At 37.6% G+C, this 14880-nt stretch overlaps 1 protein-coding gene and 2 pseudogenes across 5 annotated transcripts in view; 2 read left to right on the top strand and 1 right to left on the bottom strand.

The window, feature by feature from the left end:
• PCCA (propionyl-CoA carboxylase subunit alpha) overlaps nucleotides 1–14880 on the top strand; it is a 537919-nt gene that overhangs the window by 409036 nt on the left and 114003 nt on the right. The window lies entirely within an intron of this gene.
• On the top strand, nucleotides 8549–9401 carry LOC139436578 (ras-related protein Rap-1b pseudogene; annotated as a pseudogene).
• On the bottom strand, nucleotides 12761–14865 carry LOC139436577 (cell division control protein 42 homolog pseudogene; annotated as a pseudogene).

Genomic DNA, 14880 nt, shown 5'->3' with positions numbered 1-14880 from the left:
GTGCAAAATGAAAGATGGAAAATGCTGAAGTTAAAAGGGATAAAATAAATAGCAGAGAATGTACTATGAAATATGAGTAAAGAAAAAAAGATGCTTGATGATGCAGGGAAGTAAGAGGACTTAGGTCTCTTGGTTTCACTTTTAGTAAAGTAATAGGCGAAGTCATCTGCCAAGTGTGGATCAGTATTAATATTATAATTTATGTAAATTTGATGAACTTCCCTTGGTCTATTTTAAACTAAGGACATAATTCCAAAACCTTTATGTTTAGGTTAGCATACCTTAATAGAGAAGTTATGTCTTTGGATGATGATGATGATGATGAGGATGATGATGATGACTTATTTTAATGGGAGGTACCATGGATTGAACTCGGGACCTCATACATGCAAAGTAGGTGCTCAGCCACTGAGCTACAATCGCACCACTTCAGATTATTTTTTAAATATAGAGTTTTAAAATAATTTATAATAATATGCTATTTTCTTAGTGATAAAATATTTTCACAGTGTTGCCTGCCTTGAAAGATATGAACTCTAGGATACGTCATTTATCACTTCACTTCTGTTTTTCTTTTTATCCCCACACTGAATATGACTTAACTTTTACTTAATTTGAAAGCTCTTATAGTCTGTTAAAAAAATGATCTTAGAATCTCATAGCCCGAGACCGAGGTGCTTGAGCAAAACAATCCCTTTCTAATATGGAAGTTGTCATATCAAAAATTAACTTCAGGGAAACAGATGTGGCTTAAGCAGTTGAACCCCTGTTTCCCACATGGTAGTTCCCGGGTTCAGTCCCTGGTGCCTCCTAAAAACAAAAAAACAAAGAACAAGTGAAACAAATGAAAAAAAAAAAAAAGGAACAAATCAGGAAGCCAATGTGTCTTGTGGTTGAGTGCCAGGTTCATTCCCTGGCCCCAGAACCTCAAAAACAAAAACAAAAATTAACTTCTAATACATCTTAAATAAAGGGCTTTGCAACCATAAAAATCATAGAATTTTAGGGCTGGAGGAGATCTCCAGCATTGTTGGCTCAGGCCCTTCATTTTCGGATGAGGAAGTCAGCCAAAAAAAAAGAGAGATATCTGAGGTACATTATAAAATTGGGTTTTGTACATGAAATCAGCAAATCTACAACCATAGAAATTGAAAATGAGTATTGGTTTGTTAACCAAAATGCAGTTTTATAAGAAAAACTACTGGGAAGTGAATGTGGCTCAAGTGATTGAGCTCCTGCCTGCCACATGGGCGATCCCAGGTTTGGTTCTGGGTGCCTCCTGGAGAAGATGAGCAAGACAGCAAGCTGGCACGACTATCTGATGCAACAAGATGATGTAACAAGATAACACAACAAGGAGACCCAGAGAGGAAACACAGTTAAAGACACAAGAAAACAGGGATCGGAAGTAGCTTAGGTGATTGAGCACCTCTCTCCCAAATGGGAGACCAGGTTTGGTTCTTGGTGCCGCCTAAAGAGAAAACGAGCAGATACAGAGAGCACACAGTGAGTGCAAATAACTGGGGAGGGGTGGGGGGGCGGAATGGTAGATAAATAAATCTTGAAAAAAAACCACTTCTATTTATTGTGTACCTCTGTGAAAGCTAACAGTAGCTATTGATTTCATGCTATAAAAAGAGAAGAAATGAGCACATGTACACTTCTCCCCACTTCTTATATATCTTTTAATACATATGTATTAAATATACAGGGCAAAATTTGAAAAGTACACATGGGCTTACAGTACAAAGTAAGTTCCCTTCCTTCCCTGATTCTTGCCATTCTGCTCCTCTTATGCATTTGTCCAGAGATATTCTATGCATTTAAAAAGCACATGTAGAGAGCAAATGTGGCTCAAGCAGATGAGTGCTTACCTCTCACATGGGAGGTCCCAGGTTTGGTTCCCAGTGCCTCCTGAAAAAAACGAAAGAACAGCAAGCAAAACAAATGATAGAGGGAAGCAAATGTGGCTCAAGTGATACAGCCTCCACCTACCATATGGGAGGACCCTGGTTTGATCCCTGGGGCCTCCTGATGATAAAGAAGAAAAAGTGTGCCTGAGCAGCAAGCCAAGAGCTGCGTGAGTGTTCGCATGGTTGAACCAGTGTCCACACTGCGAAGCCGAGTGTCCGTGCTGTGAGCCAGTGCCTGCACAAGTGAGTCACGCGGCAAGATGATGACACAACAAAAGAGAGACAAAGGGAAGAGTCAAGGTGAAGTGCAGCAGGGACCAGGAACTGAGGTGGTCAATTGATAGGGAATGTCTCTTCTTAACTGAGGTTCCCCAGGATCAAATTCTGGTGAATGCTATAGGAAAAAGACAAGAAGAGAAGACAAAAAGAGAAAAAGATACAGAAGATCTCACAGTGAATGGACACAGACAGCAAAAACAGCAGGGCGGGGAAGGGCGGGGGAAAGGAAAAAACAAACAATAGAACCAACTCAGGGAGCTGATGATGTTGCTCCGTGGTTGAGCACCAGCTTCCCACATGTGAGGTCCTGGGTTCAATATCCAGGCCCTTGTACCTTGGGGGAAAAAAATACAAAACCAACAACACATGTAGTGTCTATTAATTTTCTTTTTGCAAGCGACAGCCTACTACATACACTAGTCTGTATATTCTTTGGGATAGTTCATATCAATATGTGTAGAGATGCCCCAGATTTTTAAGAAAGGGTGTTAAGTTTTTATGTGCTATAAAATATATATTTATGTGGTATACTTTAAGGCAGCTTGGCTGGGTATAAAATTGGGGGGCCACATTTTCTTTTCCTTAGTATTAGACCACATTGCTCTGTGGTAATCTATATCAGCGTTTCTCTTGAGAAATTAGGTGGATCTGAGTTTTTTTTCTTTTACATAATTTCTCATTTTTGCCTGAATACTCACATAATACTCATAATTTTCTTTTCCCTTAAAGTTCAGTGAGCCAAGTGCAGCATCAATTTACAAATTCAAGTCTTTATTTTGAAAAGTTTTATCCTATCATATCTGTGAATTTCCATGTATTATTTTTGCTTTGTAAATATTTCTGAAGAAGACATTTGTGTATCTTTGAATCACATTTCTCTCTCCTCCATATCTATTATGAACATTTTGTATTAATGTGATTCCTTTGTTAAAATTGTTGGAACAATATTATCCTAATTATACTATTAACTATAGGCCATAGTTTACATTAGAGTTCACTGTTGTGCTGTGAAGTCTAAGGATTTTTAAAAATTATATTCTAGTAACATAATTACAACTTAAAATTTCCTTTTAACCACATTCAAATATATAATTCAATGGAGGTAAGTACATTCACATTGTTGTGCTGTCACCACCACCATCCATTACCACCACCATCTATCACCCCAAACAGAAATTCTGTACCAGTTAAGCAGTAATTCTCCATTCCCTAACCCACCATGTTTCCATTCTATTTTATATGATTTCTCCAAGCATATTATCCAAGTCCTTTGCTTTTAGTCACCGTTACTCTATTTTTGGTTGTTTCTTAATGTAGCTCCATAATGTTATTTTTCTCTTCATTTTTTTCTGAGTTCTACCAGCTTGATTTTCATTTCCTCCTGTTGTCATGTAGTCTTTTCTTTGAATCTTTGTTTTTCTTCTTTGAGCTCATTTTTTTAGAGGGGTCACATTTCCTACAGTTGTCTTTGAGACTTTGGAGAATTATTTATCTGAACCCTTCCTGTGTTTCTTTGAGTAATTCTTATTGTATTCTATACTTTTAATTAACCCTTTCTCTTTATAAGTATGTATTGCAAATTTTATGTGATCCATTTAATGGTTATTTTTAAATTATTATTTATGTTGTAATAGAGTGAGAAGCTAGGTTTATAAGCATGAGCAACTCACAACTTTCCCTTGGGCCTCTTACCACAGTACTCTCTCACCAAGTCTGTTATTTCCTTTACCCTGGTTTTTGTCATTGGAAAGGTAAGGTGGTTCTTTTTCAGGTTTTCAGTGTTGTAATAATGAAATGCCAGCTCTACTCCACATGCTTCTTCAACCACCCTTGGCTTTCTAAAGAACTAGGTGTAAAAATATACATGTCATATTAACAAGAATCCTTCAGTTCAACCTACTTCCACCTTTATGTGCTGTTAAAATGTGGTTCAGAGAGACATTCCCTACCTTCCCTATGGTATATATATATCTGCTGTTCAGAATTATGTATTTTGGGTAAATCTGTCTACTATTTGAAGCCTGAGAAGGTATTTGATGTCTTTAAGCTGTTCCTTTCCATCATGGAAAATATGAAGTTCTGGTGACTTTTAAGTAATGATTCATCCTATGTGGATTTTGAAGGCATTACACAGACTTCTACCAGCCATAGTCCCTACCCTTTGCCTGTAGTCATGGAGTCCTTGTACCATGTGGTCTTCATCCTGACACAGACCTGCACTAGTGATCTCACTGGAATATATATAAACTTACGGATTCTTATCACAATGTCCTGAGAGTCATCTCTTCAGCCCTCTTCCTACATCAGTGTTGTGCTGTTGCTTTCACTCCATGTTGGGAATGTCATGAAACTAGGTAATGGGCTTTTACTGAAAGCCTGCAGCCTCCCCTAGACTATGTCCTAGAAGTAAAGCTGTAGCCCACATGTTTTTCAGATACCTAATACTAGTCAGAATGCTTTCACCAATCTCTCTGTACTGCTTCCCCCCTACTCTGTTCCCAAGGATCCAAGCAGAAAAGGAGATATTAAGGACTCTGATAACTAATTTCTTTATCCTCCTTCTGAATCTGTCCTTCATAAAATCCATAGGGACCTAAACTTTCCCTTTTATCTTTTTACTCAAGATTACATTTGCCTTTCACCCTTCCAGGGACCACAGTAGCAAAGCCTGCAGTTTATCTGTAAAGGAAGATAAGTCAAAATGTGTTTTCATAACTACTATTGTCAATTTTTGAAGAGATAGATTTTTTCCCTCTGTTTTCATGTTTTTAAAAGTAAAATTTATTGAGGTATGATTTATAAACCTGTATAGTTTGATGAGTTTTGACAAATGTATGTTGTTGTATAGTTGTATAGCTACCACCAAAATCAAGATTTAAAACAAATTTATCACTTGTAAAAATTCCTTTATGCCCATTTCTAGTCAAGTCCCTTCTTGTTACCCATATCCCCTAGCAACTACCAGTCTGATTTCTGCTTTTTCCAGAATGTGATATAAATGGAACCATTCAGTATATAATCTTTTGTGTCTGGTTTCTTTCACTTAGCATAAGGCTTTTGAGATGCTTATTGATGATTAGTTTTCCACTGTGTGAATATACCGTCATTTTTTAATCTGCCATCAGTTCATGGGGCATTTGGATTATTTCCAGTTTGGGGCTAATATATTCTTCTAATTATATTCTGCTAAAGTAAACAGGTTACTATGGACATTCATAGGTCTTTGGATGAACATACCTTTTCACTTCTCTTGGGTTTTCTAAAGTGGCTGTACCATTTTATTCTCCTGCATGCAATGTATAAAAGTTGCAGTTACTCCACATCTTTGCCAGCACTTAGTATTATCACTCTTTTAAAAATTGTAGCCATTCTAATGGTTGGGTAGTGTTTTCTCATTGTAATTTTAATTTGCATTTTCCTAATTTTCATGATGTTGAGCCTTGTGTTGTATGCTTGTCATCCATCTATCTTTCTGAACTATGTATTCAAATCTTTTGTCCATTTTTTAAAATTGGGTATTTTCCTGTTATTGAGTTGTAAAAGTTCCTTACGTATGTGGATATAAGTACTTTATCAGAAATTTGTTCTGCAAATATTTTCTCCCAACCTTTTCTCAGTGTCTTTCAAACAACAGGTAATAATTTTGATGAAGTCCACTTTATCTTTTTTCTTGTAAGAGTTGTGCTTTTGAGTACTACCTAAGAAATCTTTACCTATTTTCTCTCATGTTTTCTTCTAGTAATTTTATAGCTTTAGGTTTTACATTCAGTTTTAATCAACTTGGGTGGATTTTTAAAATATGGTTTAAAAGCAAAGTAAAGGTCAAGATTCTTTTTTTTAAAAAAAATAGATGGATGTTCAGTTGCTTTAGTGCCATTTTTTTGTCGTCTATTTTTTCCTCTGTTATAACCTTGCCACCTTTTCCAGGAATCAGTGAACCGTTTATGTGTGGCTCTTTGTGAACTCTGGATTTGGTCCTTTATCTGTATGTCTGTTCTTACTCTAATGTCTTAATTACTGTGGCTTTATGGTAAGTCTTAAAATCAAGTGGTGAGAGTACTCCAGGTTTATTTATTTTTCAAAATTATTTTAACTATAATAGAACCCTTGCTTTCTGTATAAATTTTAGAATGAGCTTATCAATAGCTATTTTTAAAAAAAGCCAGCTGGAATTTTTGTGGAGATAAAATAGATTTATAGACCAATTTTTGGGGAAAACTTACTCTTAATATACTAACTCTTCTAAGCCATAAACCTGATATATCGCTTCATTTATTTAGGTCTTTAATTTCTCTCAACAAAAGTACTTCCAGAAGTGGATGTAGCTCAAGTGGTTGAGTGCCTGCTTCCTATGTACAAAGTCCTGAGTTTGATCTCCAGTGCCTCCTAAAAACAAAACAGACAAATAAACAAAAAAGCCAGTTTTCACTGGGGAGTGGATGTAGCTCAGTGGCTGAGCACCTGCTTCTCATGTACAAGGTCCTGGGTTCAATCTCTGGTACTGCCTTAAAAAAAAAAAAAAGAAAAACTTCCAATTTTTGAAGAAGTAAATTTTTTTTGTTTGCAGTTATTTTTTTTCTCTGACCACTTATTTCTTTTTAAATAACTTTATTGAGGTATAATTCACATACCATACAATTCATACATTTTAAGTGTGCATTTCAAAGTTTTTTAGTATATTTGCAGAGTTGTGCAACCAAAACCATAATCAATTTTAGAAGATTTTTATTATCCCATAAAGAAACTCTGTACCTCTTTACCATCAATTGCTCTATCTAACCCCCAACCCTGGGCAACCAGTAATCTACTTTCTAACTTTGTAGATTTGTCTATTGTGGACATTTCCTATAAATGGAATAACCTGTGGTCCTTTATGAATGGCTTTTTTTCAGTTAGCATGATGTTTTCAAGGTTTATCCCTGTTGTAGGATATATCAGTACTTCCCTTCTTTTTATAGCCAAATAATATGCTATTGCATGGATAATATTACATTTTATTTATTTTATTGTCCATCAGTTGATGGACATATGGGTTGTTTCCACTTTGAGGCTCTTGTTAATAATGCTGCTTTGAACATTTGTGTACAAGTTTTTATGTGGGCATATGTTTTCATTTTTCTGACATATATACCTAGGATTGCAATTGCTGAATCATATGGTAACTATGCTTAACCATTTGAGGAACTTCCACACTATTTTGCAAAGTGATTGCACCATTTTATATCCCCAACAGCTGTATATGATGGTTCCAATTTCTCCACATCCTCACTAACGTGTAATTATCTCTCTTTTTGGTTGTAGCCATCCCAGTGGTATAAAGTGGTATCTTACTGTTCTCATTATTATTTTGCATCATTCCTCTGACATTTTTTAATGAGAAGCTTAATTTGATTTGGATATATACTTTCAATTCTTTTCAAAAGAAACAGTCTATAGAACAGAGAACAATTAAATTAGTAAAGTAGAAGTAGAAAATCTATAGGAAAGATGGAAGAAACAAGTAAATCTACATCAACTTTATTTTTAAGAGAATTGAATTATCTCGAGTTGTAATAAATTGTTTCTTCCTCTAACATGACTTGAGTAAAGTGGATTCTTTTTTCAGTTCCTCCTCCTATTGGCTTAAGAGGCCACTCCCTATTGGTGGCTATTGCAGGTTCATTCTGTCAGCTCTATTGATTCTAAATTAATATCACATACAAGTTTTAAATGATTATCAATCACAATCTTTCTTTAAAGTCCCTAAATTTGTAAATAGATTTTGTAAACTTCTTTTTTTTTTAATGATTTGTTTATTAATTTCTCTCCTCCCCCTCCCCCCTACACCCCAGTTGTCTGTTCTCTGTGTCTATTTGCTGCATGTTCTTTGTCCCCTTCTGTTGTCAGTGGCACAGGAATCTGTGTGTCTTTTTGTTGTGTCATCTTGCTATGTCAGCTCTCCGTGTGTGTGGCGCCATTCCTGGGCAGGCTGCACTTTCTTTCGCGCTGGGCGGCTCTCCTTACAGGGCGCACACCTTGCGCTTGGGGCTCCCCTGCGCTGGGACACCCCTGTGTGGCAGGGCACTCCTTGCGAGCATCAGCACTGCACATGGGCCAGCTCCACACGGGTCAAGGAGGCCCGGGGTTTGAACCGCAGACCCTCCATGTGGTAGACGGACGCCCTAACCACTGGTCCAAGTCCGCTTCCCAAGATTTTGTAAATTTCTTTTTGTAATGAATAGAACAAACTTTAAAAATTAATCACTGAGCTATTTTAGCCTTTTACATTTAAAAGGAATTTCAAAGCATATATTGTTTTCAATTTTAAAAGATATTTTAGCACCTAATATTAGTAGTGCTATAGAAAATTTCTTTTGGAAGTGTTTCATTATTTAAGGCAATATTTAAATTGGGGATTAGAGTCAGGTGTGTAACTAGCCCAAGTGGCAGTGGCAGTGACAATATAGCTGTTGTGCCGGGAGCAGCAACCTGGAGGGAGCATGAGGCTTCAGGTGACTCTGACTGTACGGACCCAGTGACAGAGTGAGAGGTACTAGATTTTAACAACTTTGCACCATGCATGAGCATAAGCTAGTTGTTCTTGGCTCAGGAGGCGTTGAAAACTCTGCTCTGACTGTGCAGTTTTTCAAGAAATTTTTGTTGAAAAATATGAAACTATGATAGAAGATTCTTACAGGAAGCAAGTTGACATAGGTGCACAACAGTGTATGCTTGAAATCTTCTGTACTATAGGAATGGAACAATTTATAGCAATGAAGGATTTGTACATGGAAAATAGACAAGGATTTGCATTTGTTTATTCCATCATAGCATAGTCCACATTTAGTGATTTCTAAGATCTGAGAGAGCAGATTCTTCGAGTAAAAGACACTGGTGATGTTCTAATGATTCTGGTTGGCAATAAGTGTAACTTGGAGGATGAAAGAGCTGTAGGAAAGGCGCAAGGTAAAAAACTAACAAGACAGTGGTACAACTGTGAGCTCTTAGAATCTTTTGCAGAATAAAATAAATGGTAATGAGATATTTTATGACCTAGTATGGCAAATTAACAAAAAAACTCCATTGCCTGGGATGGCCTGCAAAAAGACATCATGTCAGGGAAGCAGACTTGGCCCAGTGGATAGGGTGTCTGCCTACTACATGGGAGGTCCACGGTTCAAACCCCTGACCTCCCTGACTTGTGTGGAACTGGCCCATGCACAGTGCTGATTCACGCAAGGAGTGCCCTGCCACACAGGGGTGTCCCCTGCGTAGGGGAGCCCCACACGCAAGGAGTGCGCCCTGTAAGGAGAGCCGCCCGGTGCGAAAAGAAGTGCAGCCTGCCCAAGAATGGTGCCGCACACACAGAGAGCTGACTCAACAAGATGACTCAACAAAAGGAAACACAGATTCCTGGTGCGACTGATAAGGATAGAAGCAGTCACAGATGAACACACAGCAAAGGACACAGAGAGCAGACAACTGGGGGGCGGAGGGGAGAGGGGAAAAAAAAAAGACATTATGTCAGCTGCTATAAAATACTAAATGCACTGTAGCTGTGAGTCAGGTCTGGAGACCTGCTGCCCAGTTCAACAGTGCCAGAATTCCAACTCTGTTAAATCTACCAACACCTTAAATGAACTTTCCTTTTTAAGAGGCGGATGAAAGCTACTACGGCAGTTTGCACATCCTAATCACTTTGTAGTATCACAAGAGATTTTCACTTATATACTTGTTCTAGAGTATGCAGCTGATTAAACCAGAGGCTGCATACAGTATTACTGCTTACGAGACTTTCTTCATCCACCAATGTTGTACATATATGAAAATGGTGTACTGTATACTTAAAATGCCACATAAACTTTGTATTGGAGAGTAAATAATGTACTCTTAGTAAAAGAAAGTTCAAAGAGCTCCTATGCAGACTACCACAGATAACTTTGCTTCTTTGATACTTGTAACTTACTGTAATTTTTTAAAAGAAATTCAAGGTCATTGTCATTGTATTGTACAAAGTAAGCACTTTTTTATTAACACAGTGTAGCAGTTTGATATAGTTATGAATTCTAAAAATAGATACTGGATTATGTTTGTAAACTGGTCTGTACCTGGGCATGATTAATTTTTGATTAGGGCTCTGATTGGACTATGTCAGTAGGGTAGGGTGGGGACTCCTTGGTGGGTGGGGACTCACAAATGAAAGTCATGACAAAGCACAGAGTTGGAGCTTTTTTGATGCTGGAAGGTTTTTGATGTTGAGTTTGATGCTGAAGTCTCAAGCTGGAGCCCCGGGAAGTAAGCACACAGAGGAAAGAGAAGCAGGACCCAGGGAGAGAGGACCTGAGCCCAAAGAGAAGCAAGACCTGGGAAGAGAGGAACCCAGGAAGCCTAAACCCTCGCAGATGTCAGCAGCCATCTTGCTCCAACACGTAAAAATAGACTTTGGTGAGGGAAGTATTTTGCATCAGCACCCCTTTGGCTGACTAATACACACAGCTGTATAGTTTAATTTTAATTTTTGAAAAACTTGTTGTGATCCTTTCTTTGAAATATGATAGTCCTGGGAATGGATGTGGCTCAAGCAGTTGGGTGCCTGCCTCCCACATGGGATGCCCCAGGTTCAGCTCCTGATGCCTCATGAAGAAATCGAGCAAGACGGTGAACTGATGCAATGAGGGGACACAACAAGCAGGAAGCACATGTGACTCAGGGGTGCCTCTCTCCCACATGGGAAGTCCCAAGTTCGGTTCCTGGTGCCTCCTTAAAAGAAGATGAGCAGACACAGAGAGCACACAATGAACAGACACAGAGAGCAGACAGCTAGTGCAAATGATGGGGGGAGAGGGAGTAAATAAATAAATCTTTTCAAATATATATCATGGTCCTTCCAGTAAAATGTCTTAGATTAAAGACATTACCTTTAATATCTTGGGAAGGAAATGTCAATACTTTTCAAGTCTCCTATTATATGCTTTTTTGTTTTCATAGGGAACAACGTTTATAGTTTGTACAGTGGGGATCTACAACAAGAAGTGTATATTTTTAAGCAATTTTTTAGTGATTTAACAATTTTTGTATATCATTTTCTGGCTTCTACAATTGTAGATTCTCACTCTGAATCCCGTGCTTGCCCATGCATAAGTGTATTTGCAATACCAAATATACAGGTTTAGTATTTTTTTCCTCTTAGTGATTGTTTCACATGTGTAACGTTTTGGTTGAGATGTTAAATGGTGAATGAGTACTGTAGATGTGGATATGGGAACTAATTTTAATCATGTGTAATTGGTCACAAGGTCTAAGTTACAGTAACTATTGCTGTTTTATTTAACAACACCTTGTTGCTTTGGATGCATTAACATTGGGTGTAAAGATTGTGTGTCTATCCAATAGGGAGTTACAGTATTTAAATTGACCAACCTAATGCTGCAACTACTTTGATATGGCTAAATATAAACTAAAAGCTTTAATTAAAGTGGTGTGATTTTATTTAACTTATTATCAATAATTGGATTGATTTTTATTTGATTTTGATTGATTTTGGATTGCCAGGCAAAAATAAAATAAATTGAAGGGTTAAATAGTATAATTTTAAGGTCCATTTATGCTGCTTTAATGAAAACTACAATTTTTCTGCTTTTTAGATCTTTAATGTGTCATGTTTTTATAGTAAATAATTTATGAAATAGTATGATTATTTGACTTTTTTTTTTACAAGGAAGTTTTTTTTTACTTATGAGCTTAATCCATTTGGTGTATGTATTTCAAAAGGTGCAATACTTAATTTTATCAGTAAGAGAAGTTAAAAATTAACTTCAAAAAGAACCTCAGCAAGTGACAAGCATTTCCTTGAAAGTCACAGTTATATATATAATGAATTCTAGAAAAGAGGTGCAAGATAAGGTCCATCCACTTCAGGGCTTTCATCAAATACTGGACCGATTCAAGGGTGGAGAAAAAGGCAACCTTCAAAAAGGAGCGTTATTAAATGAGGCATTTACTCCCTAAGAGCACCAAGTGGGGAACATGTTTTCTAAAGTAGATCTAAGAAGCAGAATCTAGAATCAATCCATCCTTCTCCTTTCAAGGACTATCCACACTTAAATTAATGGTTAATGAATTAAAAATAAGACTAAATAAAAATGCCCCCTCACAACCCCTACTATTGGGGGAAAAAAAGGAAAGGAAAAGAAAACCCCTGAGATGTTCCAAATTATTAATATTTTCCAGAATGGAACCAGCAAGCAGCTTCAATAATTCAAATTAGTCTGTCACAAAGTTATCAAAACATGCCTTGCTTTTAACCAAAAAACAAAACAAAACAACAGAAAACCCACAATTTTTTGAAACAACAAAAGAAAAACTAGTACTGATCACTTTTCTGATAATACACAATTACCTCAAAATTAACTAGTATTGGGAAGGGGCAGGAGGGCTATACCTACGGGCCTTGTCTCACATGAGTGCACGAGGGTAGGTGCAGAGCATTTGTCGTTATTGCAAGACAGATTTTTATTTTTATTCTTTAGTTTGATTTAAACGTTGCTTTTAGCATGATACTGACACCAGCTGTGCAGGAAGGGCTCTGGAAAGTTGTTCATAGCAGCATACACCTGTGGCTCTTCTTCGGTTCTGGAGGGTCAAGGGCAGGCAATATTGCTTCATCAAATACATTCTTTAGACCTTTCTGTGTGAGTGCAGAACACTCCACATATTTAACAGCCTACAGGTCACGGGCCAACTTTTCATCAGTCTCTGTAGTGATAGACTTCTCTTTGTTCTTGGCAAATTTCTCAGTAGTAGAGGGATCATCTCTGAATTCAATTTGGTTCCCAACAAGCAAGAAAAGAATCTTTGGACAGTGGTGAGTTATCTCAGGTACCCACTTTTCTTTCACATTTTCAAATGAGGATGGAGACCACTGAAAAACAGACTAGAAATACATCTCTTTGTGGATAACTCAGCAGTCATAATCTGTCACAATCCTTTTGCCCTGCAGGATCAAAAAGTCTGAGAGTATATGGCTCTCCACCAATCATAACTGTGACTTCATAGTTATCAAAAACAGTTGGAGGAAGCGGACTTGGCCCAGTGGTTAGGGCGTCCGTCTACCACATGGGAGGTCCGTGGTTCAAACCCCGGGCCTCCTTGACCCGTGTGGAGCTGGCCCATGCACAGTGCTGATGTGCCCAAGGAGTGCCCAGCCACGCAGGGGTGTCCCCGCGCAGGGAAACCCCACGCGCAGGGAGTGTGCCCCATAAGGAGAGCTGCCCAGCGCGAAACAAAGTGCAGCCTCCCCAGGAATGGTGCCGCACACACGGAGAGCTGACACAACAAGATGACACAACAAAAAGAAACACAGATTCCCATGCCGCTGACAACAGAAGTGGACAAAGAAGAACACACAGCAAATAGACACAGAGAACAGACAACTCGGGGCGGGGAGAGAAACTTAAAAAAAAAACCAAACACTTGGCACATATTCAGTTGAAAGTTTGTTCTTTGGATAGCAGGAGACATGTTTTACCAATAGCACCATTATCCACTACAATGCACTTAATTGTCTGAATTGCTGAAACAGTTTTGTATCCCCTTTGAATATTTCAAATTTCATGTAGACTTCAGCTTCTCTTCAGGGCATTCTGGCCTTATTTTTAAAACTCTTTTATTGATAGTCAAATCATTAGAGAAAGGAGGGAGGAAGAAAAATATTCAGACCTACCATGACAGGAATATTGGTAGAGATTTGTTTAATATTTATTTAATATTTGTAGCTCCCTATTAGATATTTTTACCTGCATTATAGTTTGGAAACTGAAGCTCAGAGAAGCTAAATAATTCCAGCTTAGTAAATAACTGCAACTTAGTAAAGCAGCAATATCAAGTAAGACCCAAGCTAGTGTGATTGCAAAGCCAGTGTTCTTTCTCCTTAATTACTGAACTACACTCTATATTTAAGGAGGCCACTAAATCTGGAAACATGAATGAATACATAGTATATATCCTAATGATATTATTTTATATAGCCAATAACATTGCCAACAACATTGCCAATATTTTTGTTTTTAGGCTTTCTGGTTATACTTTTGCAGGGGGATGGAGGGAATACGTGTGTGTGTGTTTGTGTAAGTATATTTCCAAACATATGAATGTAAGTGTATGTATATTAAATAGTATAGCTGTCTTTTAAGGGAACTGTGACTTAATATCGGTGTTTAAAAATTATAGGTTTACCACATCTTGTGATGAAATTAGTCATTTATGATTGATAGAAATATGACAGAACTTTGTAAAGTTGGAATGGACTTCTGATATTCAACCCCAAAGAATTTTGCCTAATTAAAGCTTCTCTTTAATTATGATAGTGATGCATAGTCCTTCATTAAAATTAACACAGAAAAAGTTCTTTGGTCCTTGGAGAGGATATTATATGCAAGCCCTGTTGTGTGGGTTGCAAAATGTCACTGGAATTTATATGCATTACTTGTCTAATTGCATTAAATGTAGCATGTCCAGATAGGTTTAGAGTTAGAAGGCTGTTTGTTACTTACTGAAAATCACTTGAAACCTCGATACCACAGGCAGCTGTTCGCAGGTCCTTCACCTCTCCCCAGAGATGACTAAGGAGACTCTGTTGTTGGACCCTGTCTTTCATGGCTGGAGCAGTAAATATGACAGGTTGTTTGGGAGCCATCTGTTTAAAATGGCT

This window comes from Dasypus novemcinctus, chromosome 15, assembly GCF_030445035.2.
Source record: "Dasypus novemcinctus isolate mDasNov1 chromosome 15, mDasNov1.1.hap2, whole genome shotgun sequence".
NCBI classification, from domain to species: domain Eukaryota; kingdom Metazoa; phylum Chordata; class Mammalia; order Cingulata; family Dasypodidae; genus Dasypus; species Dasypus novemcinctus.
This window is presented reverse-complemented; position numbering and strand designations above follow the sequence as displayed.